We start from the raw sequence: 7,057 nt of genomic DNA on the forward strand, positions 1-7,057 counted from the left end.
ATATTGTTATGCATCATATTTGACAAGTCTGCAAGTTAATAGATAATAAGTATTTTATATTATAGGAAGTTATCTTGTTTCCATTTTTAATTTTAGTAATTAGGATCTTTTATTATTTGAGTCGATTTTAGAGGTCTCAATCCCGGGTCATAACAGATACTTGAAGCAATTTATTTAGAAACGGAATTAAGAATTCATGAGATAACAACATTATGGAACCAAGATCTGAAGTTTTGATTGGATTCATCAGGTTGCGAAAGTAAACCTTCAACAAAATCCAACTTTATTCTTGACTGATAAAGCAATCCGCATAGATCTACTCCAAGTAGCGTAGTTGTCACCTGTGAGCGTATGAGAAACTAACGTTAAACCAGGTCCATCAGATTTATGAAGATAATACAGATCATTGTATGAATTTGTATCAGTAAAATTTGTGTGATTAGGATTCAGATTTGCGGAATTGAGATTAGATTATATGAAAATAGGGCTCGAAGAAGCCATGGAATCAATCGATGATGAAGAAAAAAAATTGACAATTCAAGATGAGTAGAAAAACAATTAACAGATTAAGAAACAGAGCATCGCTATGATACCATAACAACTTGTATGAGAAGAAATGAAGTGTGAGAAACTATAATTCTCATTATTGCAATATTGATTACAAAGATGCTCATATATATGTTTACAATACGCTAACAACCTCTAACTAACTGGTACTATTAATCTTAACTAATTAGACTGTTAAATTACATTAATACCCCCAATAAAGGGGATAAAGACTTTGAAGTATTTCTCACATCCTCTTTTTAAAACTTCAAAACACCATCCTATGACATTCCTTGAAACATGAGCACTTCATGGTAAATTTTTCAAATTTTTTGGGATGATCCTTTGATGTCCATTCATCAACGTTTCATATTTCATTTGATACCTTTGACCATGCAAGAAATAGATCTATATAAAACTAGACTGAACATGTTTTGACTTTACCCAATCCACTCATTTTGTCAACTATAGCGATTGATCATAAACCAATCAACAATGTTGTTCTTATGTTTGATCTCAATATGTTCAAATCACATTCAAAAACAGTTTTAATAAAACTAACCCTCAAGAGAAGTTTCCAAAGAGGCTATGTTATATACCCTGCTAACACTCTTCAAATTTAATGTTTACATAAATATTTACACTTTTCACCACTCCAGCAAACAAAAGAACAAATAATTTTAGAAAATTTAGTTTTTTGGAAAACAATTAGGACCATACACTCCCTAAAATATACACTACCTTTATCAAAAAGTAAATGAAATTTACTTTTTTACCCCCTTTCATTTGATACAATATGAAAAAAGTTAAGAGTTAGGACTTATACATTCTTTATACGTTTTAAGTATACAAGTGTATATAAACATTGTTTATATTTCTAATACAATTGTATATAAGTTGTTAGAACTTAGGAAAACATTAGTGTTCCTGGAACTCAAAACACATTTTGTGCGCAAGCAACTCACTAATGTATGAACCGATAATTATCAAACCTCCTTGATTTAATTTACAATATGAAAATGTACAATTTACCAATACATTAATACTTACCAAGTACAAGAAAGGAACTCATGTTGTTTGAAATAAAAGTCAAAAAGGTCACGAATCATCTTGTTTTGAATAGTATTAAATGTTGAAATCTGAAAACTTGTTTGAAGAGTAATAGCAATGTGTGAAGTCTAAACTCAAAACCATTCTACTCCATTCTAACAATACCTTTGTCCAAAAGTAAAACAAACTTTTACCTATTTATATCCACTTCATTTACCATAATATGAAGCTTTAACTTCCTGAGATTGATGTTTTTCTTCACGAAAAATGTTCTCTTTTTGGTCAACTAAAATTAATCTTTCCAGTTATAATATCTAGTAATTTCTATCAAAACCCATATACATGAACAGTGAACACTTCATAAAAAACAGATCAAAAACCAAATCGAAGTAAGTGAAGGGGAAAAAGAAGAGAAAAGTGGGAGAAGGGTTTGAAAGAGAGGGATGCAGGTATGGGGTTCATCCCACATCTGCTACTTGAATGAAACAGAAGGTATCAAACTCATTACATAAACCAAGCAGCTGGGAACTGAGAAGGCACGCAGCTACGCAGTGAACACAAAGCGAACTATTCTTTCGCCTTTTACTAAAGAATACCGTGTGTTCGCTGCATTAAGTGGCATACGCTTATTTTTGGAGAGTCCCTTTCATTAGGGCTCCAACCAATTTTCAGAGTTCCAAATTTGAAAAGGTTTAGTGTATTCAAGCCCTAAAAGCTGAATATAAAAATATACAGTTTCTGTGATTAAAAGCAGTGTTGATTTCGTAATAAAAAACGTGAAATAACCCAAGAATTACGAGTAACTGTTATTATCAGAGTGTAAATTTCCTTGACAAAAACTGTGAAATAACTTAAGAAATACGAGTTTGACTTAGCATCAGGAAAACTAGCCTGGTTTTATAAGTACAGAGACAGAAAAGAACAATCGGAAATCCTCTTACGAGGAAATCAATCAAAGGGTCCTACCTGAACATTAAAATCATGAAATTCCGACCAGCTATATAAACCTTTCTGAGTATGTTGTTTCGCATGTTTTTGGTTGAATACTAGTAATCGAAGTAGAAAAGACAAAAATAAGTTGTATTTTGAAAAAATTAAAATAAATGAAGGCTCCAACCAATATTTAAAGTTAAAAATTCTTGCAGTTCTTTGTAGCCATAAGAAACATTTCGTGACCACCATTGACCTATGTCGAATGATATGATAATTTGTTCAATCTTATCAATAAAACAATTAATATAGCTTATATTTTGAGAAATTTACAAATTTAGCAAAAATGTTAAATAATTTTTAAAAATAGCTAAAAGTTCACAATTTTCAAAAAATAACCACTGATCGTACTAGTGAAATCCTGTCTTCGATACTATTTGAGTATGTTGGGCTGTGAATTGGGCCTAGTAACAGTTCATGCGCCAGAAGTATAATTACCCATTTTTTTAGGAATACCATTATTTTCTAGTTTTTCGTTTATAGTAAATTTTCCCAACCTCTAATGGCTAAAGATATATATTTTTCCGAGAAATATATATATATATATATATATATATATATATATATATATATATATATATATATATATATATATATTGTATCAATCGTCTCTTGTACAGATACCCAAAAATACGTTTAATTTCTATTTTAAAAAGTAACTCGAGCCATCCTATTTATTATTTTCATTCGGATCGTCTTTAAGGACCACTACAAGAAAAGTCATTATTAGTGACCAATCTTTGAGTGACTATCCAAATTTTGGTCACTAACAACATCCTTTAGTTACCAAATATTTAGTCGTCACTGAATTTTGGTAATCCTTCAAATTTAATGACCAATTCTATGTGGTCGTCAATAAATCGGTCACTAAACCATGAATAAAATTAAAATACTTTCTTTCATATCATAATAACTATTAATGATTAAAAATAATCGTCACTGTGTTAGAGGCCTAATGATAAAAAATAGTGATCACTTTATTGAAGGTTAAGTGATCAAAAATAATGATCAGTAGCTACTCTTTTTTATTCTGACTTAAATGTTATGTAGATAAACTACGACCACTCAATAGTGGTCACCAAATTACAAAATGAAAAACAATTTGTGAGCCGTAGCATTTTGACCCAGATAGAACTCTTTCAATTCATGAGATAGTGGTCACCAAATTACAAAATGAAAAACAATTAGTGACCACAAAATAAAAGTCACTAGAGCTTAGTTTTCTTTCATACATAATTTTCCAAAAGCTCATTACATTTGATAAGTCCTTATCTAAGTTCCTTAGCACTTATTCACAACTAACCAAAACACTTTTATTAAACCTATTTATTATACTACCATTTTCAGATATAGGTGACCTAAAATCATTTTTGGACCTTTTTTTTTGTGGTGTTTCATAAATAAAGAATTTTTTTTATTTTCCATTATTATAATATACAAAGGAAAGCGTTGAGATGATTTTTTCATCGTAATGTTCAAACTCTAGAGGGAAAAGTCATCCCACCTCTCGTCAACACATATCTCCTCATAGTTTGCCCTAATTCGACATACCAACAATTGGCAGTTCGACACCAATGTTGTCGGTCTATCGTTGCTCCACAACCTCCTATCAACGCACCTTTGTTCTCCACTCGATGTTAAACATGTACTCTTTTCTCCGCTCCGACCATCGATGTAGCTACATTTATGTTAGAAATATGGTTTAGTGACACTTGGAAATCTGAGAATCGTGATAATCACTTTCAAATCTAAGTATTTGGATGGTACTCCCAAATCCTCAATTGGATAAGACTCAGAGAAAATCAGAGAGAAAAAAGAGAGAATGAGATGGTGTAATTTCGTGAGCACCAGAAAAATGATTAAAATTGGTTATAAACCTTCCTTGTATGAAAAACTATCAAAACTGTCATATAACAATTTTTCTCAACAGTCAAAACTGTTATAAATCCTGGTTTTGTATAAGGATCAATGCAAATTCAAAACCGGGTCAAATATTCAAAATTTGGATTTTCTGATGCATTTTTAATACAACAATATAACCCAGCCAGGGGCTCTGCCCCTTGGACCTCGCTCCCAGGGGCGCTACCCCTGGACCCTCGTTCGTTTAGGGGCTTCGCCCCTAAATGACATTTGATACTTGATCAAACTTAAACAAGTATGTATTCCACACCTTCCTTCCTTGTTTAATATTTATCAATATCATTTTTAGTCACCAAAGTAATCCCATTACACTTAAATAACATTGATGATAACAAATCACCAACAAATTATTGCTCTCATGTCTCATAGTAGCTAATCAATCGGCTCCCTGATTCCATTCTACCAAATAGTAGCTAAAAGTTTGAATTTCTATCATTAACCTAAACTTGTCCGTCTTCTCTCTCACCTTAAAGTTGATGCTCCTCCACATTGTTCATTTCCAAATTCGCAGCTCCATCCGTCGCCTCCAACATCTCCAGCCGTCCCACCCCTCCCATGCCTCTAACACCACCACCGCACATCAGAACTCCAACTCATCTTCGGGTATCTAGTCCGTTCTTCAGTTTTTCCTGATTTCTCTTTATTTTTCCTGAAATCGATGCTCCAAATCTGATGAAATTGGCGATTTCTCGGAAATCGGTAATGAAATCGTTGATATGAAATTGTTTGTTGATTTCTTAAAATCGTGATGTTCTGATGAAATTGTATGCTGATTTCTCCATATTGTATGTTTTGATTCGGGTATAGTTGTCAATTACGTGAAAAGGAATACAATCATTTTTCAAGTTTCTTTCTCTTCTCATTAATCTCCATCTTATAGCTTTTATCTTGTCTCAAGATTAGATGAAAAATGAGAGTTGCTCTTTTCTTCTTGTTAAAGATATAGTACTTGTGGTTTTGTTACATATTTTGTTTCATCCATGAATAAATGCTTTCAAAATGATGAAATCTTTTATGTTCTTGTGTTTGATGACGTTAAAGGATCTTCAGATGCAAAGGAGCATAATCAAAAAGCCCATACACATTCCCAGGAGTTGGAGAAGCAGGTATGTATACAATGAATTAATTTTTACCAAATTATGTCATGATTTGCATTCTGTTGTAGTTTATAGGTGTTTATTCCTTATTATAGTTGGAGAAACTACGGTTGGAAATGGATCTCAAACTCAGTTTAAGGGAGGCTTTGGAAACTAGATCAAAAGAATTGGATCAGAAAATGTTTTTGTGATTGTGTGAAGTGAAAGCTAACACAAGAACCACTTGTTGCTTGCTAATTTGAGGATCTATTACTTAATCAAGAAATTAACCAACTTATCACTACATATACATCTAAACTCATGAATAAAGACATATAAGTAGAAATAAGAAGTTAAGATGTAAAACACTTTCCTAAAAATCTAAGAACAAGTTCACGGAGTTCTTCAATATTCAACAAAATATTCAAGCAATTTCACCAAAGTCAACCAAGATTAGTTTATCCTAATATGGCTAAACTCAAGAAACAAAAATAAAACATAATTGTACCACACATGTAGCAAGAATCAAAGGTAAAAGATGATGTCTCTTTAAGGTTTCAAGGCTTAAAGAGCTCACAAATCTCCATAGAAAATCCTTCAAAATGGAATCCAAGAGTTCTATCAAAAGTGTCCCACCAAGCGTCCCAAAATAGAGGTAAAAAGCCAAAACTCAGTTTCTTCACTGCACGGTCCACACATATAGTGTGTAAATCCACACGAACCGTGTGTTTGTTGCTGTATGGATTAATTGGCCCATTTGCTTTGGTCTTCAATATCCTTTCTTCTTGCCTTGGTCTAACCCATTTACAAGGTTCTTGATAGCCCAAGTTTGTCTTTTAAGCTCCTCCAAACTAGCCCATAACTTCTTTTGATCATCCAAAGCTTTATTTGTCTTCACATCATCATCATTCACCATCCAAGATTAAAGCCCAAATTATTCCTTCATTAGGTTGACAATAAGCCGAATTGCACCACTTCACTCCCACAAATAAAACACAAGCCTCCAACTTCAAGGTTAGTATTCCGACAATCCTCCATATTCAAAAGTATTCGAGAGATCCCGAAATTATGCTCAAAAGACTGTAAATTATCCGATAAATGTGAAATATAACGATAAGAGAAAATATGCATGAACACTAACTTAAAGAAGATGAAATGGGCTAAAATAAACTAGGAAAAGAAGTAAATAAAATGAAACTATCACCTATAAACAAGATTTATCAATGATTCTTTGTCATAATATTGATTGATTTACTTACGGGAGCGATGTCTAGAATAGATTTAGTGAGATGTTTAAAGTGGATTTTCCAAAGAGTATACTATGTATACCAAACAGATTCTACCTCCAATATGATCTTACTTGGTTGTTCCTAATTTGATAGATCTCGATGTATTCATTGGGATTGTTGAGGAATCTAAAAGAAGTTATAAAACATGTATAAATACGAACAAATACTAAAGTATAGTAATATTCG

General features: G+C 32.2%; 1 non-coding gene across 1 annotated transcript; it reads left to right on the plus strand.

The window, feature by feature from the left end:
* The first annotated feature begins 2,138 nt into the window (after positions 1-2,138).
* Positions 2,139-2,254, plus strand: LOC145003529 (U5 spliceosomal RNA). The gene has a single exon (XR_013661987.1). It is a non-coding gene; the product is annotated as a U5 spliceosomal RNA (small nuclear RNA).
* The last annotated feature ends 4,803 nt before the right edge of the window (positions 2,255-7,057 follow it).

The sequence above is a fragment of the Lactuca saligna genome, chromosome 6 (assembly GCF_052625555.1).
Source record: "Lactuca saligna cultivar CGN05327 chromosome 6, ASM5262555v1, whole genome shotgun sequence".
NCBI lineage: Eukaryota > Viridiplantae > Streptophyta > Magnoliopsida > Asterales > Asteraceae > Lactuca > Lactuca saligna.